This window comes from Phyllostomus discolor, chromosome 2 (assembly GCF_004126475.2).
Source record: "Phyllostomus discolor isolate MPI-MPIP mPhyDis1 chromosome 2, mPhyDis1.pri.v3, whole genome shotgun sequence".
Lineage (NCBI taxonomy): Eukaryota > Metazoa > Chordata > Mammalia > Chiroptera > Phyllostomidae > Phyllostomus > Phyllostomus discolor.
In genome coordinates this window covers 48955852-48982174 of record NC_040904.2, presented here as the reverse complement: position 1 = coordinate 48982174, position 26323 = coordinate 48955852, and the positions used below count along the sequence as shown (strand labels likewise).

Below are 26323 nucleotides of genomic sequence, written 5' to 3'. Positions count from 1 at the left end.
TTGTTGTTCAAGTACAGTTGTCTGCATTTATCCCCCACTCCCCCCTACACCTACACTTTTGAAGATTACTGAATGAAAGTGAAAAATCTGCACATTTTAATGAGCTACAGTATCTGCTATGCTTAATGTATGATCCACTAGTCTCAACACTGGGGCCTGGATGGTGCAGCTTAAGAAAATAGGATCCATGTTGGAAGCATAAAAGTTTTTAAAAAGCTAGCACTTACTGAACATGATTTAGTCTAGGTGCTTTGCTTAGTTCTTTATGCCATATAACCATCGCAGTAACCTGGGAGTAGATTACTATTACTCTCATTTACTAGCTAAGTGAACTGAGACTGAGAACGTTTAAATAAATTGCCCAGTCTTCCCCAGCTGTTAAGTGGCAGGACCAGGTTCAATTCCAGGTCCCCCTACTGGTAGTGCCCTTGCTTCAGCCTGCATGACAACAGCTCTGGGCAACAGGGAAGAGAACGGCCAGACCCACTGCAAAACTTTAGCCATGTGGTGAAGCCCTCCCGAACCTCAGGTCCTTCATCTCCAAGACAGAAATAACACCACTAACCGCCAGAAGCTTGTCATGGGGGTTAAATGGCAGGAAAACCATATGACGTTTGTTTACAGAGTCCAGCGCCTGAGCAAGATCTAGACGAACAACAGCTCTCATCATTGCATCGCCGTGGTGAGTCTTAGTAGTTATTTTCACTGGGGAGCTTTATTGATAGACCAGTGAACAGCAAAATTAATTTAGTGACACAAATTATTTTCAACATGAACTTCTCAAGATGAATCTTTGACTCAAGTACTAGCTAATATTTCATGGGAAGCTGGGCTTCTGAGTGAATCAGGAAACCAAGAAATGAAAGTAAAAATAGAAAGAAAACAAATTAGAAGGGTCAGTTTTAGCACTATAACTCCAATCAATATCACTGGACTCTTCATTCTATTTCTGACATTCCTCATAATGCATTGTGTTTTATTATGCTGTTTTCTGTTAGGGGAAGCATGACAAGTCCCACTTTGTGCTTCTACCCATAATATTTAAACTGTACGCCTACTGGACCAGCCTTGTGTCAGGAACTAAGTCAGATTAGCAAAGAGGGTTAAATCTCTTCAGCAATAATTGTTGAGAATCATTGTTACTCTGACATTTTATATCCTTCATTCCTTTCACCTCAGAGAAATGGATGCCCAGGTGTAGATATAATAGGGTTTAAAAATGAGGGAAATGAGTAGCAAATGGATTTCAAAACATAAACAGAGGCCATGCACACTGATCTTCTCTGATTTACTGTATTTCTATGACACTTAATATACCAGGTGCTTTTAAGTATGCTGTATATGCTGTAATGAATTTACAAAAAATTTAAGGGACTTAAACTCTTTTTTGTTTTTAAGTTTCCTTCGACTACAGCTGTCCCTAAGGTTCCAAGTGAAAAACAACAAGATGAATTTTTTTCAAGGCTATACCATCTTATAGGCAAATTGCTGAATTTCTTTATTACAGATTAGTATAGTAAGTCAACATGCTGAAATGCTGAGGCTTCAGGAGTATTGTTAATATACTGCCAAAAAGGAAGGTGTAACTTAATAAATTAGATTGGAATTGCCTTTTAATACCTTTAAACCAAGTCTTAAACTTTTGCTCATCTCCCACTTTGAAAATAAATCCATAAGAAATAAAGTAACTCTGAGATGTCTTGTTCCATGACTGGTAGTTTGGGGCTGTGAGGGCCACTAAAATGTGTTTGTGTTTGCTGGGAAGTAGGGGAGGGAGTAGGAGCTAGTAGGTGGGGAGAAATTTAAGCAAACCTTTTCCTCTACTTATAACACTTCTTAAGGGCTTATCATAATGTTACTTCCTACTTCTTTACAGTTCATTTAAGATGGAAACATGCTTCATCTTGCTCATTTTTTCTTCTTTGTTTATAAACTTAATATTCTAATTAGCCCCAATGCAGAAAAGAATGCAACATGACCGTCTTAGACTGTGAAGTTACTAAGTACATCTATTAAAATGTTGTAGCAATAACAAGAAAAATATTAAAACAAAACTGTAAAGAGCAGCTGCCCTTGCCAACAAATCTGAAATATTACCAGGAGAGACAAGAAAGGAAGGAGAGACATATGGTACTTACAAAGAAAACAGAAGACAGGAAGGAAGGGAGGGGGAGAAGGCTAAGAGTAAAGAGAGAGGGGAAAGAAGATAGGAGGAAGAGAAGGAGACACAAGAGGCTGTGGGAGACAAGAGTGGTAGCTCAGCTTGTATTTAAACTCACGTGCAAATTTTTTTGTCACCTCACTAATGCATAACTGATGCTCAGTTTCGTTAAAGGGATGGAAAGCTCATTTCTATTAAAAGAGCTGTTGTTTGAGCTGGGAATCAGATGGCCAGATAAAATCCAGCACACTTAGTTAAAATTTAATTTCAAGAACTATGACACATTTTTAACATAAGTATATCTCAAATATTATATGGGGTACACTTGTGTTAAACATGTTTTGTTGACTATCTGAAATTCATATTTGACTTAATATCTTGAATTTTCCCCCCTAAATCTGGAAACCCTAGTTGGGAAAGATATACATAAATTTTTATTAAAATGTTTGAATTTATTGAATTCTACAGGTGCATCACCTTTCTTCAACAATTAGTCACATTTTGCCAATATGTTTCAGGACAAAGGGAATTTTGACAGGAGTGCGGGGGGGCCTATTTTGGAGAGAGGGGATAGTAGAAGAGCAGGCACAGGAGTGGAAGAAATGAAACAAAAAGCGTCTTCCGATGACGGTGGAGCGCCACCCACAGCGGTGGCACAGAGTGTGCATCTAAACTCCAGGCGCACTGTGAGGAACAGAGGGACAGAAAGTTCCCTCCCTTATGCATCAAACTGTGCACGAGCTCAAGGAAAGTTACATAACTATTCGAGAAGTGAGGGTGATACCTGCCAACTGAACAGGTTTGTTGTAAGGATTAAATGTAATAACATACATGTGTGTTTTGAAAAATATAAAGCATTTTACAAACAGAAAGGGATTAGTAGTAGTAGTAGTAGCAGTAGTAGTAGTAGTAGTAGTAGCAGTAGTAGTAGTAGTAGTAGTAGTAGTGGGGGATTGGGCCAAAAAGGAACACTCTGATTGGAACACGCCATGCTGAGAGGTCTGCATGCAGTCACCAACAATGGTCCATCAGTGATCCTTCATCTGAGCTCTGTGTTAGAAAGACCCTCCGTCTGACTCTGAAGATGAAGAGCTGGCATGAGTGAGGATGGGGCCAATCACATGAGCTGAACTAGAGGTATGTGGGCTTGCTGGGAAACAGGAATATTTAGGACAGGTACAAGAGTTACTGTCAAAACTGAGTCAGAAACATGCCACTGACTCTAAGTTTCTGGGGAGAGTGAGATAAGAAACCGTGGCATAATTTGGCTAATTGATGTCATTATGTCTACAGGTCACAGGGCAGAACTTTCATGGTTTATCCAACCCTAGACAAGGTATACTTTCTAATCGCTTACTACTCCCAATCTTAGAAGCGATTTCCTAAACAATTCCATTTTCCTTAGGGGAAATGACCATTAATAAGTGTCAGTGATTCTTGTAAGCCTCCAACACTTTAGGCATATTCAATTTCATAACATATGTCAACTGAAACAGGAACATTTCCTCTTAAAAAGAGGCTTCTTGACATTCTAATTTGCATTTCTACATTTGATTTATCTCCGAAGAACCAAGTAAAAAATATTTCTTCTTCCAAAATTGCCATTTTCCTGAATGTGGAGTGGCACAGAATCAAGAATGAAATCTCTTGAAAACGGCACATACTCATAGAAATAACCCATTATCCATTTGGCCAAAGGAATGTTCATTCTGAGCACTTGCTTCAAAGATAGACCTGCTGATGGAAACGTCTGACTAGCAAGCCAAATCTTTCCTAACCCACTTGTGTGGAACATCTTACACTGATTCGAACCCAGATTTGCTCTGGTTTCAGGCAGATGGCTGCTAACAGAACAGGGACTGAGCAAGAGATAAGAATGTATGGCAATGCTTTCATTATGCTCATTATACCCAAGACACCAAAAGCCTGGTAACACATACACCATTGCTGACATTTCTACTCACTTTATCTTACTGGCTACCTGATTCATTTCCAATTAGGACTTAGACCAAAAAATAAAAAATGCTCAAAGAATTCCCAGAAGACTAAGGGGAGAGAGCTAGTAAAGATCTCTTGTTTTAAAGGCCGTTATCCCTACAATTTGTTTCCCTTCCTTTTAGTTTGTTAGCATTAGCTGTTAAAATTTATCAAATTTAATCATCTATCTGTATTTTTTCAGACTATACAAATCACCCTATGTGTAACTTCATAAACTATACAGAATCTGAAAATATAAAGCTCAAAGGAATTTAATTCTCAAACCCTGTAAGTCTACATGTGTTGGACTCAAATCTGGGCCCAAGAATGGACTCCACTGAGGTCACCAGTGAATCAGGGACATATTGAATTAAGGATTCAGGTTTTCTGCCTGACAGGATTTCTTCATGGGACCAGACCACACATCTCTATTAAAATCAAGACTAATATATTTAGAAACACATGATCCAGTTCTCAGTTCTCAAAGCTGAAATGTGTACCCTTTAACAGTTTAGCAAAAGAAAAAAGAAAGAAAAAAAAACAAGTTAATTAAATCAACATCCATTTGTTATATTTAAACAAAGTATCAACAGACACATGATTTTTCCTCCCAGAATGACTATAGTCTAAGCTGAGATTTAGGTGCAGAGATTTAGGAATTGTGTTTCTGATGGAAAAAAAGGGAGGGGGTGGTGTACTTGCTCTGTTGGTGCACCAAACTCTCATCAAACCAGTTGGATTATGGTCTTAATCACCACCATAGATGAAAGCAACCTACAAATTCGGGAACCCACAGCCAAAGTACGAGGAAGAATCCATCCTGTGGGAACAGCAGCAGTGCAATTAGGAGACACGTGCTCACAAAGTTCCAGAATAAATGGAGTTGTACTTTTGTTGGTTTTCAGTAGAAAGCCCTAATGGAAAATTTCTGACTTAGAGTTTATTAGGAGGAGGAGCAATTCCATAATTTGAATGGCACAAAGCCCACTCCCTTCCACCCCCACCCGACTAGCAAGTGAGTAAGCATAAGAGTCTATGTTGTCCAAATAGATTATTAAACTCCCCCCAAGTCTCTCCTTTCCAAAACTTAAAAAAAAAAAAAAAAGAATCTGTCAGACTATCAAAGCACTGTCAGTGCCAGTAAAACACATCATTAAGGTGAGTAATTTTCCTGTTTACTTCAAACACTTTTTTTTCCCAAACTCAAACCTGGACAGGTCTGATCAGGTAAGGCTTTGGAACGAGTAAAAGCGTCCCCAATTTCCACATAAACGCTGCAGGCCATGGGGCAGAGACAAGTCTCAACGGAGCACTCCACAGTAGTCAAGCTTCCCGGCGCCTCTGGTCTTGTCTCCCTCATACCTTACAAGTATCGTCATGTCTCTTAACCTGCAAAATCTGTTTTACATGCGCACACACATCCCGTTTGTTTTCTTCCTTTTACCTGCAATTAATGTATATGTATGTTCTGAACAACTCTTCACAACAATTCTTTCTTTCCTGTGCATCTTTCAAAATAAAATATTTTCCACTTTGAATTCACAGGTTCTTGATGTGAAGACAAATGGCCAAGTGCAAAAGAATAATCTTTTCTAAGTGTTGAAATACTCTAGTTGTGAAATCAGTGGAGCAGAGATCTAACTTTTCCCTTTTTGGGTGGGGAAACAGGTACTACTGTCTTAATAAAACAAATGTTTCAAGATCTATCCTTCATGCAAATACATTTATTAAGTAATCTGCGTTTTCCTTCTTATAAATAAGGAAAGTAGAGAAAATTGCTTTTTTTTTTTACATTAGATTGATCTTTCAGTGTGGTCTGTTTCTAAGGAGACAGGAAATTGGAGTTAGGGCTTAGTCCTAAATCTATTTTGTCTACATGGAGAGATCAGTAGAGGTCTACAACTTGACTCCCCACTCTATAAAATAGGGCATTAAAAAAATAAAAATAGAAGTTCCCTAGATCACAGGTGTACTGTATGTTCTACAGTCTGCAAAGCACTCTGCATTCTTTGGGTGAGAGGTGTTGGGCTTGTTATTAAGACACTGCACTTACATAATCCTAAATATGCTCACAAATTGGGAAGGCAGTTTTCAAGCCAAGGGTACAATTTTTTTCTATCCTAGAGATAAATATATTAATATATTCATCTGAAGTACTTACTTGCTCCTATTCATTTGCCCTTTTTTCTTGATGCCATCACTATCATCGCTACGGCTCTCTTGTCCACTGCCCCAACCCCACCATACTTACTTTGTTTTAGGTAGAGCAGAGAAACAGGAAGAATATTAAGTAATGAGTGACACAGAGCTTATGCTGAGTGGAAGTTCATTAATGTCCCCACTCTGGGGGCCAAGTAAAGGAAGCAGAATGAGGGAGAGCCTGAGCAAAACTGGTCCCATTGACTGTATACCACTAGGAAATAAGGAAAGATCCAGCTCATCTTTGCCCTTGATCTCTTTATCACATGGTAAGCACTTAAATTTGGACAGGCAACAATCATAGCTATGATAGAAACAGGTACAAATAATGAAGGTCAAGATACTAGTAAGATGGGCCCTCCTTTCAAGGGCCATTCATTCCTGAACTTAGAGCGTAGCTCTGCTATGTATTTGCCAGATGACTTCAGGCCTGGAGAGGTAAATAACTGCCTCTGTAAAACGTAAGTGCTAATTAGCTCCCTCGCAGGATCGTTGAGTGAATCAGTTAGCACAACGTGAAGTGCCTTATGCAGTTCTTCGCCCTATGCTCAACAAATGACAAGTTCAGTTTTGTCTCCATTATCTAAATTTTGGAGCTGGTCTTCAGTTTCCAACTTCTGACACCATAATACCATCCACAGAGGAATAAGCATAATCAATCCTATTGACAGAGGAAGAAATGTCAAGTCAAACATTATATTTTACTAGAAAATGAAGGAAGGACCAAACAGCTTTTATTTTATTCATCCTCCCCATGTCATTAGTATAACTTGTGGCCTTGGAAGCTAAGGTGTCTCTAGCTCCAGCTATTTCATGTAAGATTTATCAGAGCTACCAGTCTTCCCCAGAAAGTTGACTCTGAGGAATGTCCTTGGATTTGGGACATTGCCTCTAACAGCTGTCTGTCTGGCAGTCCTTGGGGTTGAGCATAAGAAGATTGGTCAAGCCCTATGCAGAGGAGTCTCAACTAACTTTCATGTTTTCCATTAGCCAGTCACTTAGTAAAACCCAATGAGAAGAAGAAATCTGAATGTGCACAATGTCTGAAGATCCACATCTCCTAATGAGAGCACGGCAGCTTTCATGGAACACCAAGTTCCAGGACAAAAATCAAAATGTAAGCCCTATATGTTATAAATTACAACCTACTATTTATCAGCCAAATGCCCACTTCTTTAATTACAGTGCTCCTATAATAAAGGGATAGGATTAGAAAGGGGAAGGGGCTCCAATAGTGCAGACTAGGAACAGACTTGCAAAGCTACTGTAAAGTGAACAACTGATCAGAAAACCAGTCCTAACTCTGCCACCTAGTAGCCTAGGGCTTCAGATTTCTCACTTCACCTGTGAGCTTCAGCACCCTCATCCTTAAAAGGAAGATGAGGATAACACTGAACTTGCAGTGTTGTGAAACTCAGTAGCATGGAAACGAAAATAATCTGTACATTATAAATATATAAATAAAAATTACTCAAAAATAATTTAAGCAATACCTACAAGAAAACTGTGAAACTTTCTCCCTATTTATGCTATCCTCTTCAATAGATTTATACTTAACTCAATTCACTGGGTGGAAAATTCATAATCAAGATAATTAATCAATTCAAGTGGAAATATTTCATAGGCACAGAAAGAACTTGGGAGCCAAGGAACCTGAATCAGCAGCTTTAAATAACAATCTTCCACATCAACATCACAAGGGTTTTTGTTGTTGTTGTCACTGATGCAAGCCTGTTCTCACCTAACTAGACTCTGGAGCCCCTATCAGTTTTCATTTCAGGGGAAGTTTGCAGCTTTGGCACCCGACGGGGAAACCAGGCGGAGAGCAGAGACAGGCTGCTCATCTGAATTAGCACTTCTGGCCCACCTCATTCAGAAACTGCTGGTACAGGAGGTTTTAGTTTTTTTCCATTTCCCTAGTACTGTAACAGGACAATTTTACACAATGTTTTAAACCCTACAGGAGTCCACAGGATTTTTTTGTTTCAATTGCTCCAGACCTTCAAGTGATATTCATCCCATGTTTACACATTCATTCCTTTATTCCAACAATTTTTACTGAATGCCTATATACTCTCTTACTCCTTCAGAGCCCCAGAGAAAGTGCATCTTTAATTTGTCTATTATAATTACAGGTCTCCTTTGTTTTCCTTGCCAAAAAACTATGAACTCCTAGATGGAGACCTCTTACCTTATCCATTTTTGACTCCAGCAGAAGGATACTAAAGCAAGGACAACAAAATTGCATTCTATGTAAAGGAAAATGACACATACAAAACCAATAAAAGGAAAACTATATTTAAGATTAATATATCACTGAGGTCTGTGACACAAATTCATTATTATAAAAAGATGCTAATGTTTTCAACTCCTGTTACTAAACCAGAAGTTTTTCACTCCAATAAAATTCATGCTGATATCCAATTTCCAGACGGTTTCAGGATGTTTTTTTTTAGTTTGCTCTAATGAACTTTGTCCCTAATCTTTGCTTTGAAAATGGGAGTTGTAGTAAATCACATTGAAAGGTAGATTTTGTTTTGCGTTGTTTTTCAAACCCACAAGTTATCAATCCTTTGCATCAAGAACTGTGGCAGATTGTTAAAAAGGTAGCTCTTGTAAGTCCCATTTATTCAGGTCTAGCTTTATTCACCACCCAGATTCCCTTTGTCAGATCTAAAATCTGAGCTCCAGGTAGGCTGTGCTGTCTTTGTTTCAGTGAGAGCTTCACACTCTTGCCAAAGCCCCTCCTTCATCGTACTCTAATCTCCTTGCCTTTCCACCACAGTCTGGGAAAAATGAAGGTCGACTGTATAGCTAATGTTTCATCAATATTAATAACCCCCAAATTGTATACAGAGAGAATATTGTATATCAGATGAGATGTGCCTGTGAAATAAATACAAATTTATCCCAGAAAAAATAATTCATCTCAGTTGAAAAAAAGTTAAGGTTACATTTTGCATTGCTAATTAAATGATTAAAAGGACAAATATCTGAATAAAATTCTCAGAGCAATATAGATATCATTGGCACTAAAATATAGTTAGAAGCAAATGAACTAATTTTTAAGGAAGTTGTTTCAAACACTGCCTAGTTATACCTTTAAAGTAATGCATGTGCTCTTCTCTAGCTCTTTCATTCCCGCCCTTAATATCTGGGCCAGATAATCAGGTGCAGCAGGGGTGGGGGAAGCAGATTCTCTATAAACTGAAAGTCAGATTCTAACTTGTTTGCATGGATCTAACCTTCAGAATAGATATTTAAAGTTCTTAACCATATTAAATGTAGTATCAATTAGAGCAATCTTTGTAGCACACATCTCAAAAACAGCACGTTCCAAGCACTACAGCAAGAAGAAACATTTAATAGGACTCCTGATTCCTCTTTTCATACAAGTTTCTAGTCAGGGGTTTGCATGGTCTTTTCTCTTAGTCCTGTTCTCATGCCTAGATTTAGAAACATGGCATCAGTCAAATATTTGAATCTTTTTTGGGGTACCAATAACAATGAAAGAAGTTTATTACCAGTAAGTATCCTTTGTTACACATCCACAATAAATATTCAAAAAGGAATAAAAAGATTCATAATCGAATTCACTAAATATTCACTGAGGACCAACCATGAGTCAAAGCACAAATACATTTTTCTAGTTAACTGACTTTATAAAAATAACAGTGCTGTTTTTGTTAGCATTCTTTTTTTTATTCCCAAAGCAAAAGATCCTTCCATTTTATTTGAGCTACTGTTAGATATATTCTTTTTTACTCAGTAAAAGGCCAAAAGTGTTAATCCTTATATATAGGATAAGAAACAGGAAGAAGGCTTAAGATTTTAGTCCAATACATTTCTTAGATAAGAAAACTGAAGCTCAAAACTGCAGAACAGCCTGGCCAAAGACATCAAGTCAGTCACTGACTTCCTAGCCAGAGCACTCCTTTCTTTAATCAATAAAACTTTCTCCCAGAAATTTCCAGTGCAAGGCGGGGCAGAGAGAAGAAAACATGTTCCTTTATCTGGCCAACTATAGATCTGTGGGTCCTCTGAAAGCAACAGAATGAACAGCCAAGACTAATCCTAAGAGAAGAAAGGAAAGCAAAGAACCCCAAACTCCCCAAACGGTTGAGGGATAACAGCATTTGACTTGTTGGTTACCGCAGGGCTGGTAAAGTGTAGCTCTAAACAAATGTGTAGGAAACGATACTATGTTAGGATGATGCAAAACAACCCTTATTATGGGAAGTGGGTTTCTAGCTCTAAAATATGTACTGCAAATCAACTCCCAACTTCACACTCTCACCTCCATTTCCCTTCTCCCTCACCTCTTACCTAAATTATTGCAACAGCCTCCCAATCAGCCTCCCTGCCTTTAGTCGTCTTCCCACCTGCACATTGCTGCCAGTTATCTCCCCCCAGTAGAATATTAGGTCATCCTCCTCACTGAGAGCCCTTCCATATCTCTTCGATGCCTGCAAGATTAGAGCCAAACCCTGCAGGATGATTCAGAGCCCTTCCCAACACAGCTCTGTGGACAGCTCTCCAGCCTCATTTCTGCTTCTCTCCCATTCTTCTAGATGCTGCATGGCCCAGACATAGCAGACTGCTAACCACTCCTACACTTACACAGCATGCTCATGTCTCCAGGCCTTTACTCCCACCGGTCCTCCCCCTGGAATGCTCTTTCTCTTCCTCCCCCTTGCACGGCCCTGGTCATTTCTGGAGAGCCATCTTGAAATGTCAAATCCTCTGTAAAGCTGAGGTAAATCAGTCTGTTTTCTCTGCTACAACACACTTTGTTCAGACAAGGAATCTTTTTTGTTTTTTGACAAATATTTGTTAAGACCCATTCTATGTGCCAGCACTCAGACATGAAGATAAAAAGACAAAGTTATTGCCTCTGAGTCCACAGGGTAAAGGTGAGCAGGCACACTGTGCACTGTCATTCTGAATCTGTGAACAGAGCATAGTGAAGATAAGAAAATCCTGAGCAAGTATGTGTGTGTTGGGGGCAGAGGGGTGACAAGGGAAGACTTCATCTACAATTAAGGCTTCCAGTGACTTTTAAAGGATGAGTAGGAGTCTGCCTAGCAAACAAGGAGGGTGGTACGTAGGGGACATTCCAGGCAGATTATAGCACCTGTCACACTGAATTATAGCTAGGTTTATCACTTTGCCCTGACAGGCTGTGAGCTCTTTGAAGAAGGGCTAACTTACCTATTCATATGACTGCTCAATAGCATTTCACTCTGATAGTGACCAGCATGAATTATCAAAGGCCTGCTCAGTGGCAGGCACTGGGCTACAGGCTTCACACATTAGCTCTCAACAATTTGCATGGGTGGCTATCTAGACTTTGAAGAGGAGGAAATTGAGTCTCAGAGGGCTCTGGTCACTTGTAGTAAACTGTAGAGTTATGTCTGTTTTCATTCAAAGTGTGTGCACATTCTGGTGCTCAAGAGATGCACTTTGAAACTAAAGGTGTGATTTAGTGAATTTTAACAACTGAGACCTAATGATACAGGGCCTTCAGCTTAACTTCAATAAAGGCACCTAGGGACATGTGTGCACATGCGTGTGATGTAAAATATACACAGCACCAGCTGAAGAAATCCTATGCAAGTCACGATAAGTGTACACTTCATTATCCCAGTGTGGGTGGGTGGTAATTCTGAAGCTTCCGAGAAGATAAAATTTAAAACATTTCAATGAAATTCATTTTAACTGTCTTTTTCATCCAATTACTAAGCTCCCTACATAGCTGGTATTTCTTAAAATTACGGATTAAGGATCTTCTTTATTTTTTTGTTGGGGTATTTCACTCAGATATTTACATCTGTATATTTCATTAATTTAATTCATTCTGTATTTTCTTAATATTTTCTCAAGTAAAAGTTGTGTGTGTCTTGAAGTGCCAAGAAAAGTTAAAAAGAGAAAATTAAAAATAGTTAAAATGAAAAATATACATAGTCTCACTTCCTAGAGAGGTGCACTGTTAACATTTTGGTGTTCATAAAGTCATTTCTAAATTCTTTATGAGCAAAAGGGAAATTAAGTTTCTGGAGGTGAACTAATTCCTTCCCAGGAAATCAGTCAAATATAATCAACCCAAATTCATTTCGGTGACCAACTGCCTCTGAATTTCCCAGGCAGAGGGCAATGCTTGTTCTTGCTGCATACGATACTCATAGAGTCCTCAGAAAGTGTGCCAAGATTTGGTTTTATGGACAAGAAATCTTTCATTATGCTAACCCCCCTTTTAGAAGCCCCAGAGATTCATTTTATGGAAAAGAGCTACTAAACTTTAAGTTTGGAAGTTCCCTTACTATTTTTCTTATCATTCCGTATCCATTCCTTGCTTTCTTTGTCTTTGGCCCATGTGGCTCATGTTCTGGGCAGAACAAAAAAGAAGCAAGAAGGGTAAAAGAGGAGGAGAAGACAGAGGAGGAGAAAAAAGAGGAGGCTCCAGGAGTAGTGGGGAACATGCATCTTGTGAACCCCGTATGTTTATTACACATTACAGCACATTCCCAAAGGTGTGTCAAGAAGTAGATCACTGCCATAAAATATCACTACTTCTTAAAGTACATAGATCTAGAAAGGCATACAAGTAATACCTGTGAAACAAACAAGCAAACAAAAACACCAGTTGGCTTCTCACTACCTCTCCCACAGGACATTTCCATATATATATATATAAACAAAGCACCCAGAGGAACAGACGCAATTAAAAATCATGCTAATTGATTTTGAGGATATTCAAGTTATTCTTCCTTATTGACTTATGTCTCCTCTTCTGCTATTTTCTTTCTGGTCAAGTTTTAAGCAACACCTCTGAGTACCTTAGCACAAATATCCAGGTGCTTCTCTTGTTATTCTTTGCCCCAAATCTCTATCATGATCATTTAAAAATTTGAAAAACACAGTTTCTTTTTGTGTATCACTGGGTTAATAGGTAGACTCATGAACTACTCCTGACATCCCTAATACTTATGTATACACTTTATGTTGACAAGCATTTTTCACCACTTGGGTCCATGTTGGCATTGCCCACACACCATGAGGGATACATTTTAAGCATCAGGCTATAAATACATATACTTACTATGAGAAGAAATACCATTCATTTTAAAGGGAATCCTCTAAAACTTTATAAATCTTTTTAAAATTAGACGTGTTTGAACAGGCACCAAAGCACAGACAAGCCTTGGCCCCATCTCACACAGAACAGGCTGGCTGCAGATGTTCAGGAGAACAAGCTCCATCTTGCCTCTGACAAGAACATCCGTCTCTCAAACACATCATTTCACCTACTCTGCCTGAAGGAAAACAAAACACACACAAAAATCACAGCGTTTTAAAACGGTTATTATTAACTCTTAACAAAACTCTTACACTCACTCTACATCCTTAAAGAGGAGAAGAACCGAGTGTCTGGTTACCAAAATGCCACCGTCTGATACTGGTCTGGTTTGCTTTCCCTCTGTGTAGACTGATGGCCATAGGGGGAATCTAACCTGAGCCTTCATTTTTCTTACCTGCAGGACTGATGCCTGGACCAGCACTGACTCATAAGGCTGGAGACATTAGCTCATGGCAGTGATTCAGTCATGAGAATTCTGACAGGAGCCTCTCCCCTTACAGTGCTTCAAGGGGGAAATCAGTCCCTGGGAGGGATGGCTCATGACCTAGGCACAGTGTTATTGTGTCTGTGATTAAATACTGTAAAAAAGGTGCAGTGTTATCTGAGTGAGAGCGGCCACTCTAACGATAATATAACTGTCTGTATAGGGAGGGAAGCATCTGCCACACACTCCAGTTAGAAAAGACTTACAAAAGGGTCCTTATCTCCTGCAGCCAGCCATTCCCAGCAGTCCAGGAGAAGAGTATGAATTCTGTTCTAGAAACTCCTTGGTTTTCTCCTCAGCAAGAGACGAAAGGCAGCAAGGTCAGGAGTTTGCAAGCCAGTTGGTTTCCTGCTTTTATTACAAGAGGTGAGAGAGAATATGGCAGGAAGTTTTGAAATAGGTTGGATATGAATCATCTCATTCAACCAGAACCTTAGGCTTGGACCCCAGGTGAATGAATGTGGTTGCAGTTTTACAGGATAGGAAAGTCCGAACCTTCTCTGCTGTGTGTCCCAAAGCAGCAGTAACGGTGCATGGGGATAGGCTTCTGAGTTTACAAACCATTTCCTCTCATTATCTCATTTGATCCTTACAACAACCCTCGTGGTTAAGCATCATGATCTCACTGTAAAAGATGAGAAAACTGAGGTACGAGGAAAATAAAGTGATTTACCTAGGTCCCGGGTAGAAGATGGCTGGCTGCATAGCCATTACTAACAGATTGCTTCTAGTAAGGCAGTTAATCATGTCAGCGCCTTCCCTGGTCTTGATTCCTTCTCACTACCTTCCTTTGCAGCCCCCAGGAGCAGGGTCTTCAGCAACTGACACTTGCCCTCTTCCATTTCTGTCTTTTGTGTGTTGAGTGCACTATATAACAGAGTGAGGGCTCAGCCCCATCATCTCATGTCTGCACGACCGTGGCCTTTTCCAAACTGCTTCTGTCACTCCAATCCCTCTCTAACTAACCTCCGCCATATACTGCTAATTAACTGACTTTATGTACAGAGCTGAGCATGGTAATTCCTGTGCTCAGAAAGTCTTCAGTGTCAGTACATGGCCCATGGGGTATAGTCCATATGTCTTAACCTACACAGGCTGGCCCCTTCCTGTCTTTTGAACCTTACTTTCTGCAGTTTCCTATACAAGACCCCAGTTCTAGTCAGAAGACTAGTGTTGGTGTCTTGGGGGGAGTGCAGCAGGCTTATCCCTGAATTTTTACTTTATCTGCTCACACTAGCGGACTGGAAAATCTACCCTCTGCCCACATTACCGACTGCCTGGCTCAGAGTAGCCCAGTCGTCATTCTCCTCTCTTCTGGTAGCCTCAAAAGTCTTCTCTCCTGGATGCACAGAATTTTTCATTCACAGGGAACTTCAGCATTTTTTTCCTCATCTAAAACCTGCATCAGCATCTTGCCTGCCTCTATTTTCACACAGTCCCGTAGCCAAACACTCACTACCACTAGGGGCAGTGCATCCCCTCCCTAGAAAACCCTGACCATTCTTCACTCTGGGATGGAACCGGCCTCTTTCTGTGGTAATTGTGCCCTCTGGAGCTCTCCAAACAAGATTAGAACTTGGCTATTTTCAAGGAAGCTGGCAATAAATAAGGAGCTCTGCACAACAGATTAGCAATATCACCATTTCATAGCATGGGTCCTCGTAAGTTGGGAGCTGCAGCTGTAATCAATAAATACACCTGCGCTCTCTTTCAGGGCACATTAATTTATTTAAAACTGTGCTGCTTGAGAAGTTGTTTAAGGTACTCATACATCGGAAGTGCTCATGGCAGTGTGCCTGCCTGGGTAAAACTCAAAGCCACAAGGTAAATATTACACATCTTCCTGGAACTTCAGTTTGAAAGACATTTTTTTTTAATGAGGAGAGGAGACATTTACATTTAAATAATATATTTATGATGAAGTGCAAAATTGAAATAAATGTTACAAGACAAAAACTAGAGATCATATGTCTTTTACCGAACACTACAGATTTTACCCTCAGGATACCCAAGGCGGACATTCATTTCCCACTGCTCCTAATTGGGGTAAAAGATTTAAAGTATGTTCTAACTTATTGTCTCCTCTACAAGGCAGAAGGCTAGGCACCAGAAGGTAGACTTATTCCACAAAGAGGGTACCTACTCTGTTACAGACCTGATGAATCTGTGAGTGAGGGCAAATTTAGTCTAAATTATCACCCTTCTGTTATGATCCATCTTAATAAAATCAACATCTACCAGGCACATGGTTGACAGTCTGAGGCGTTTTCCATTCATTATATCCAACCCTATCAATAACAGTGCTACCTAAGATGTGTTAGCTGTTTAGAAGCTGCCCTAGAGATGGTGTCTTGCCCAAGGCTATTCATAGAGGGAGATGGAACCCAACCCCAGGTCTACTGGCCATAAAGCTGGAATTCTTTCCACTCACCACCCTGCCTCCTTAGGCACTTTATTTAGTTTGTCCTTTGGTGAAAGAGCCATAGCCCTGCTTTCAGGAAGAGGCAAGGATATGCTGGGGAGCGAAGCACTAAGAAAGTCATAAAACCTGTTACCTTCATTTCTGTAAGATACTTAAAACAGGTGTACTGCAAGCGTCTCTCATGTTACAGGATTATGTGCTTTATACCACATCTCTTTATAAGTTAGCAGTTGAAAGAACATTTTTATTTTAAACCAGGAATTTATAAAAAATAATTCCCTATTCTGTTTCAATGTTCCAAAGTACTAAATTGTCTGCTTCTGAAGTCCAAATTCCAATGTCAAACAAATTAAGAAAGCAATAAATTAGGAGTAAATCTATGCCACATAACCATATGCCCAAGTAACAACTTCAAAACAAATTTCAAACCATTAAAAAAAAAAGAAAAATCTGTTAGCTTAGAAATGCTGCCCTGGCTGGCATAGCTCAGTGGATTGAGCGTGGGCTGTGAACCAAAGTGTTGCAGGTTCAATTCTCAGGCAGGGTACATTCCTGGGTTGCAGGCCATGACCCCCAGCAACTGCACATTAATATTTCTCTCTCTCTCTCTCTCTATCTCCCTCCCTTCCCTCTCTAAAAATAAATAAATAAAATCTTTTAAAAAAAGAAATGCTTATAAGCAAGTCTTAGAAGGAGGTAACCTCTCTCACTGTTCATTTGACAGTGTGAGCAGCACACAGGCAAAAGACACCCATTCTAATTCCTCCCCTTTCTAATTTACTTTGTCTTGAAATGTTTATTCTCCATGTGGTGAGCATGGTCTACAGTCTTTTGAGACCAGTGATAAGAGATATTGAAGTAGCTCTGGTCATTACTTTGTAGTACACATGGATATTTTCTGTGCAAAGGCAAACAATGTCAGAATCAAATCTAAGCTCTGTGAGTTAAGTTGTATTCTGAGTCAGTGAGAAGGAAAGCTTAGAATAGAAAGTAATCATAATAAGAATCCTTCTAACAGGTAGAAAGAACAATTAACATTTTTACAATGCTTCTGTGTGGAAGTACTGCTTTAACTACATTATGGCACTAACTATGTTAAGAGTCAAGCCCCACACTTACCAACTATCAGTACTACACATAAAAAGGACCTTAAATTTTAATTGCTTATCTTTATTTCACTAAAATACTTCAAGATAATTACAGAAACCTTCTTTCTTGGAAATTTCAAAGCATTTTAGGAAAGTACAGAGAATGACATATTTATCATATTCATTGACTATGACCACCTAGTATTGGGTTTATTTTGAAAAAAAAAATGTACAGTACTCAAAAAGGAACAAGACTTTCTAGACCAAAGAAAGTAAGAAGTTCCCTTTCTGCTCCTTTCCTGAAATAGGTCAATTTGCCTAAGAAGACAATCAAAGAAAATGAGTGTGTTCTGATACTTTGAAGCAAAAACTTAAAACAGCAATCTATAGAAGGTAGTGATCAAGAAAATAAAGATTCTACGTTGAACTTGAACATTCTATCTGAATTGGTTTGGCTGTTTTCCTCTAAATTGATGTCCATACCTTGAAAATATACTATAAAAGCTACAAAATTATGTTAGAAAACATCCACTAACACATCTGAAGTGAGCATGCTATACTTTTATAGAAGGACCCAGTTACTATTTTCTAAGCATTTCACTTCCTCTCTTTCATATTCTTTCTTTTGATTACCCTATCCCTTTTCTTACTCCTAATCCCAGAGTATCTAAAATGATAATTACACTTGGGTGGGGGTTGAGGAGAGAATCTATAAAAACTTAAATGAAAAAAAAATCTGTTCCCAGTTCTTATGCCTTTTAACACCTACCTCCAATGTTTGTGTGAAAAAAAGCATTATAACTGAAAACCAAGGAGTGCTAGGGAAGAAATCCATTCTGCAATATAAGTACATTTTAAAACTTACACAAATTGCTATGTATTTAGCTGCTTCTTGAGTAGGAAAATGGACTACAAGAAGTCTGTATTTCCTTGTGGTTCTGCTGCTGAGTAAAACATTTTCCTTTCTCTAGAGCACAAGTTCCCAGGCCCCTGACATTCTAGCTTTTACACCAAAAGGTTCACAGGTGAGTTAATGTTTGTGAAATTATATGATGATTCTCAGACATAGTCTATGAATATAAATATAAAATATAGTCTATTACCAGGGAGTACTATGAAAGAGCAACATAAGCCTATGAATGAGGTATCCATGGTAACTCCTACAGGTTGATGCTTTTATTTTCAATAGACCGATTAAAATAGTTATTTGCCAATTGTCTTCACAACAGGGTAGATTTTCTATGCATCCATTTAACTGTGGAAGGACAGAAAATATTAATCCCAACTTTTATTATGAAAATACCTTCCCAGTTACCTGTTAGTCAATCTGCTTTATCTAGTTATCAATAAACGCTATTTCCCAAGAGCCTTCCCCATTACTTCTATGGTTTTGTACAGAAAGGTTAAAAAAGTGCAGGTAAAAAACTTAAACAGAAAGTATTCAAAGGCAACACCAACCCTGTATCCAATACAAAACTTGTGTCCTTAAATACCTTACTATCATGGAAACAACAGATCAGAACTCTGTCCGTTAGCACTCCCAGCCCTTCTCAGAGCCAGCTGCCTTTGGGGCATGCCCTCCTCTCAGCACACCTATGTAGAGAGCACAGTGGCAGGCACAAACAAAGCCTATTATTTTCATATTAAACAAAAGCCAATTTTTTTAACAGATAAAAATTCTTAGTAATATCTTCAAAAGTTGATCCGGTCTCTGAAAAAATGGTCTATACTATAGAATTTCTTTTTCCCAGTATCATTCCTGGCAATGTTAGATAACTGTTCATTCTAATTTCCTAGATAAAATATTGAGAAACATAAAATTATTACACATCAAATGCTTCAAAATCCTGGCATGTCAATGCTAAATAAAATATTAATCATAATAGAATAACTGTTTTTGATGTGACATTTATAAAAATAACTTAAAATTTTATGTTTAAGTAAACTTAATAGACATATGTCAAAGCACACGAGATATTTCAGCAAATTTTATAGGACTATGAGAATGATTTTGCTATTTCAAATGATTATAGTGATTTATAGTAGTCAGAGCTTTGCTTTATGACACAGAGTGAATCAGATCTTTGACTTACTTGATGACAATCCTTTGCTCAGAAATGGAATCCATAATTATAACATTGTTCTTATGGAAAATGAAACTGGCTTTTCCAAGAATACAAAGGAGTGGGGGGAAACAGGAGAGGTAACTTACATTGGTTGGCATCAGGGCTGTATATTCATAAATATGGAAATCTCAAAGCACAGGGTAAAAGAAAAAAGTAAATAAAAGAGGAGAGAAAAGAAAGAAATACCTTTCTAGCCCAAATTATAATTATTATAAATTAACTTTTGTTACTCAACTAGAGTAACATACTTGCATTTATATAAATATGCATATTTATTTATTGCATTTTAAAGAAAAAGAGTAAATTTTCCCTAATGATTTAATCAAAATGATCATAATTTCAACTTTGTTATTGATTTGCTAGAAGTTAGCAATGAAACTCTAAGATTCTAAGAAAAAAGTAACTAACAGTTACAGGACCCAATTAATTTTAATAAAAACTATTTTATAGTAAAATATGTATATATACACCCATATATACTTTTATCTCATTTATTTATTGGGATTTATATATCACTATTTTTTCACTAATGTCTGTTTATAACTGGAAAAGCTCAGAGAACTGCCTGAATTGTAAGCATGGGTATGATTCTGTATTCATGTATTCATGCAAGTAAATGTAAGTCTGCCTAACATCTTCTATAGGTTCTTGGAACAGTGGCAAAGCGATTTATAAAGAAACCAGTTTTACCATAGGCTAATTGATACAAATAAGAGTTAAATTCCTACAGCAGCTCATCAAAATTATAATGAAACGACATTATTCGAGGCCCTGTGGTATTCCAGCACCTATAGAACAGGTGGCAGAGATTGAGCGACTTGCCTCAGATCACATGGGGTCGCAGGACCCCAAAGTTGTCCTTTTGAACCCTGTGTTCTACGTCATGAGCCACACTCTTCCCAGGCTGTCAGGTGACTTCTTAAATTTAGATAAGAGTTCTTGTTAAGTAATCATTAGATTTTTTTATTTAACACAACTTGAAAACCACTCAAGGAAAAGTCTTTTTAAATGGTGTCCTCTTCTTACTTATTATAATTTTCACAAAATTTAGTGATACGGGTTAACATCATAAAAACTAAAGTAAAAATAAAAATGAAATGAGTTACCCATGAAGGAACACCTGATTGATGAACCTGAAAATTCAGTATTAACTCTGTGTAAAACAATCAGAAATTATGTTCCAATTCCTCAGACCTTTCTAATATAATATTATGGTGGCAAATTATAGGGTTTTCTTTTTTCACTAAGAAATCACGATTCTTCACTATTAGATTCAAACAAAAAGAAAAGGCTCATTCTATTTGTAAAGTGAGAATCCCTCCCCAATTTGCCTCACAATAAACTAGATTTGGGTCTCTGGCTACCACCAATTTTGTCTTAAATTTCAGCTGAGAGGTACCTGACGACAGGGCCATCATCTTATTGAAAGCCACAGGAGAGACAGCTGTTCAGATCGTTACCTTTGGGCCTCTGTTTGCCTAATTACAGGACCCCTTGTTCTAAAAACCATTCCACGGCTGGGAAACATCTGCAGGACTTCAAAGAGCAGAAGATGTTTCCTTTCTATTTTACAACAAACTCTCCTTTAATCTCCAAGAACTGGAAGTCGCTGGGCAGAAAGCGGTGCTATCTCAAGTCCCTTCTGGTCCTAGTGACCTGAGCAGACATACTAATTGCTGCTGATAGAAAACTATGAGGATTTATTTCATATGCAGTTGCTTTTACTCATGACATGACAGCTGATTGCGAGACACCTTTCCTGAGAAAAAATACATCTGCCCTTTTCCACCAGAATGGGTGGGAACTTCTGCAAGACTTGGCCACACTGAGGAAACGGCTAACACTGGGGCAGGCAAACAGAAGAAGGTGCAAAGCTCATGTGGGAATGCATCAAGAGCAACAATCCCACAGTAAATGGCCCACCCTGTTCAGGGCTGATTTTAAGGGATCGCTAGTGGAGCTTAATGATATACTGTGTTTCCCTTGAGTCATTAAAAAATTCTCATGACATTATTCTGTTTACACCTCAATTTTCAGGTGGTTTTTGTTCCTACACACTCTCCATGTGCCAATTAGAAACAGGCCATCAGTTAATGGGCTCAGAAAATTGATGTGAAGCCTTTTAAATCCTGCTGCCCTTTTCCGATTACAGCTTTGGCCAGTTTTAGAGTTAAGTGACAGAAACCCATACATTCTATAATGATAAAAACAAAAACAAACAAATGAAATCCTTTCTGCAAAGGAACCAGAACTACATAACTTTTTTAAAAAAAATAAAAATGTATAGGAATGTGGAGGTAAGGATGTCATTTACCTCAAAAAACAAATTGAGCAAAATCTACTTTGACAATGTATTGCTTAGGTTTTTATAGGAAGAAAGTAATCTATAAAACATTTGAAAGGGATAGAGAATTATTACTTCTGAATGGAATATATTTATTAGTAACTTTTCTCTTAGATGCTTCCTGTAGTTTCCAGTTATTTTATTTAAATGTTAAGTCATCATCCCTTGTCATCATTAATATATTGTTAAGAATGGCATTCAGCCTGCCTATTGTTTTGTTTGGTCTGTAATGTTTTACAACTTTAAAAATATATATACTACCATTTAAAGAAATGGAGATATTATGTGCAAATCCAGGTTTCTAGCTGTTCCTGAAAAATTTCTCTTTTAACATCAGGCCTGCTCTCCTCCATGACAACAGGCTGGGGTTGCAAAGCAGCTACCCCTGTAGACAGGGTATGTAAGCTCATTTTGCCCCCATCTCTGTTTGCACCACGAGACTCAAGTATGCTGCCTTCCTGTGTCCCACTGATATTTAGGTTTGTCATTTCCATTACCAAAGTTACTTGTTCAATGAAAAAGACTCAGTGATCACATTCCTATTCTTGGAAATTTCCTTGGTGATTGATTCATATCAGGACCTTTCCCTTATAAATCCACCATTCTGAGAAAATGGAACTACAGTGAAAAAACAAGATACTTAGTGACTGGTAATATCTACAAAACCAAATTGACTATTAATGACAGCAGTAATGAAGAAGGAGAAGAAAAGAGGGGAAAAGAGAAAGGTAGAAGGAAAGGAGGAGGAGCAAGAGAAAGAATAAGAAGCACAAAAAGGGGTTTTGCTGTTATGCTTTTTGCAATAGTAAAAGAAAAGCCAATTTTATTTAAATTTGCTATTTATTTCCTTTTAATCAGTAGTATGTTCTAATATTGGATGCAATGAATCAATATGAATTTTTTAAAATAGAAACTCTACAATGTATTCAATATATTACTCACTAACATGTGGTACAGGCCATAAACAATACATTAGGGGAACTTAGATGATCACAAATGCATTGATCTAGAATCAATTTAAATAAGTTCAGGCAAACATGCTGATTAAGTTATTCTTCTCTGGACTTGTAACAACACCTCTGCAGCACGTCTTACAATGGAAATTCATTTGTAAGTCCAAAGTCAAGAGTTAAGTAAGTAACATGAACCATTACTAAGAGTCTCCAAGTACTTTATTTACAATATTCTTACTTAATACTCTGAACTAAGAAACAGCTTAGTCAACAGGTGAATGTGCTCAAACGTATTATTTTTATCAATCATGGAAAAGGTATAAAAAGGCACTTCTAAATGTATGTTGGGAGACTTACAGGACAGCTACAGCAAGAAGTGAAAATAACCTTGTTATGATTAACAAATGTATCACTGGCAGGAGCCAACTCAACTCATTTCTCTCCCCTCCTTCACCATTGAAATCTAGCAGCCACTCAAATGTAAGACCAGCTCAAGCTGCAATTAAAGGCTCCAGTTCTTAAGGGAGAAGTGTTCCCTTTGTGAAAGGAAGCTGATAAATCATATTCACCATTGAAAAGTCTGTCTGTACATCATGTCCTTTGATGAGCTATCCTTGAGAGTCCCAAGATTCCAGAAAGCCACGTAATGGGCTGGCTTGCATTAGGTTTCTGCAGAGCTGGCAGCCTCATTCTGGAAGTCTTACATTACAGGTAACCTGATGACATGGAGGGTGGGCCACAGGCACGCATCTCACCCCTCCTCTGGAGCCAAGAGGAGCAACTTGCAAGGCCAATGTGCTGGGATCAATGAAACTCTCCGGGGAACTGGCTGTTCCCCTTTCAAAAGCCACCTCCTTAAACTCTCCACTTACTCAAGTCAGATTCTTCAAAGTTCTGAGCACAACATGAGGCTGGCATGATTGGGAAAGGCAAAGGAAGAATGCTCTCTATTAATCATGGGTGGAGGTAAAAGGGACCAAATTCATGGACAGTTAATAATCCAGATAAGAAAGAATTGCAGAACACTCCTTGGAACTATAATTGTTTCCTTTAACGATGAGGGAAGAATAAAGTTTCTTAATATTTATTAAGGGCCTATCATATGCTGGAAATTGTGATGGTCAGAGTGCCCACTGTCTAAGATCTTGAAGTCTATGAAGGAAGAAATAGTCCATAGCAAAAAGTGGTCATACATCATAAGGCTGGGTCACTATCTCAAAGTGAGTGCAACAGAAAAACACTAATCTGAGGATTTTCACAGTGTTTGCACACAAAATACAGTCAGCCATTGGTTGTGAGAGAAAAAAAAAACTAGCTCTCAAACTGACAGAGGTACATGAGTTTAATAATCAAGACATTGACCTATATTCACAAACAGGCCTCTTCACTGGAGCAAAAGAAAACACTCTGGCCCCAGAAGTGGTGTCCTTACCAATACTCTCAATTCTTAAGTAGGTGCCATAGAAAGCTTATCTTTTCCCCACTAGCACTGCCATAAAGCATTGCAGATCAGTACTTGTGATTCTTTTAAATGTACATAGAGTATTTCTCTATATGGATTAGCCACAATATCCTGGGCCAGTTCCACACTGGTGAGTGTTTTGGCGACCTACAGTACTTTGCTACCACAAATTAATATGCTGACTCTTCAAAAAGTGTGGTTCACTGTTATCTGTTATTTAACATGGGGAATAAAAGAAGATATCCCTATGAATTAAGTGGCAGATTAAAAATGAGAAATAGCCCTGGGCAGTGTGGCTCAGTCAGTTGGAGCATCGTTCTCTGGACCAAAAGGTCGCAAGTTCAATTCCTGGTCAGGGCACACACACATGTGGTGGGTTCGCTCCCAGGTCAGGACACTTATGAGAAGGCAATCAATCAGTGTTTTTCTCTCACATTAATGTTTCTCTTTCTCTCTCTCCCTTCCTATCTTTCTTAAAGCAATGACAAAATATCCTCTGGGAAAGATAAAAACAAAAATAAAAATGAGAAATAAATGCTGGGAGTCTACAGGTCCTTAAATCTGGAAAGGGCCCATCCTTGAGCTGGTATCTGTCCAGGCAGGCCTAGGAAAGGAGCACAGCCAGCCTAAAGTCCATCTATGGGACACTCCGTTATCATCCTATGTCATCTATTCATATATTTGGATAGTGGATTATTATCACAGTCCCAAAAGCACTAGGAAAAGAAGTAGAAGATATTTTGCTTTGCATTTTTTCAAATCATTACTTGTACAAATGAACCCTCAACAAAACTACAACAAACTCATAAAACAAAGGAATTCAAACTCATACTCATTTAACACTTACATGTGCCTATGACTAGCCAGGTGCTGGTAGGTGTCCCTACACATGTCATGTAATCCTAGTGATAAGAAAACTATTAACATCTCCATTTGTAGGTGAGAAAAGTGAGGTTTAAATAGATTGAATTCTTTGGGCAGGTTCCATATGCTGCTAGTAAATTTCAGGGTTGAAATCTGTACCGAAGTTTCTTGCCATTTCCGAATTATCATTCTGTCAACTATCCTATGACTGATGATTCCTGGCTACAATACTAGACCAGCACTCTGTTAAATTAAATGGTAGGCCTTGATAACTAGTGGCAATTACACTGTAGACATAAGAAGTCTGAAACTAAATCCCAAATTCAGTGTTGATGTGTGTGTGTGTGTGTGTGAAATAGAGAATATGGAACAACATTATCACACTTCATTTCATTGGAAGAAGTTTAAAATAAATACCATATTTTTATGAAACTGGAAACACAATCACATTTGTTATTTAAAATATAGAGAAAGCAAAGAAAAATATGCATATATACTTTAAATATATTAATTACATTTTGGCAGTAACTCTAAGTAAACCAGAAATTAAAGAAAAAACTCAACATGAAAGGATGACAAGTGATAAAACGGTACTAAAAAGATTTTGTTAAAGAATCAGCAGAATAGTATGCAATAAGTGTGGCCTCTTTCTAAAGACAGCTGCTTCCAGTTTGTGGGCAGTTTTAAAATACAGTCTTTTATTCTGAAAAATTGCTTTAAAGTACACAAATGCCTAAGAAATAGGTATTACGGAATATGGTGTAGAAATCTCCAAACTTTTCCTGTGAGACAATTTACTTCTGTAAGAGAGGGGCTGTGGTTAAAGATGGTTGAGGATTGTGCTAAATCTGAAAAAACAAAAGCCTTCAAATGTCTGTATGAGGCAGGGACGAAGGAAAGAGGAAGACTGATAGGACGTTGTACTTGTATCAACCCCCATCCCCAAAGTTCTTAAACCATTTTAGAAGAGAAGTGATTAACATTTAGTGGCCCCAATCTGCCATCATCCGTTCAGATGTGCTCACTTCTAATAGAGTGGGACTCTGCCTGAGTGTGCCAAACAAGAAACAGCCTTGAACAACCGTGATTACAAATGTCCAACTGG

At 38.3% G+C, this 26323-nt stretch overlaps 1 protein-coding gene across 6 annotated transcripts in view; it reads right to left on the bottom strand.

Moving 5' to 3' along the window:
• Nucleotides 1-26323, bottom strand: part of TP63 (tumor protein p63) — a 137909-nt gene that overhangs the window by 47406 nt on the left and 64180 nt on the right. The window lies entirely within an intron of this gene.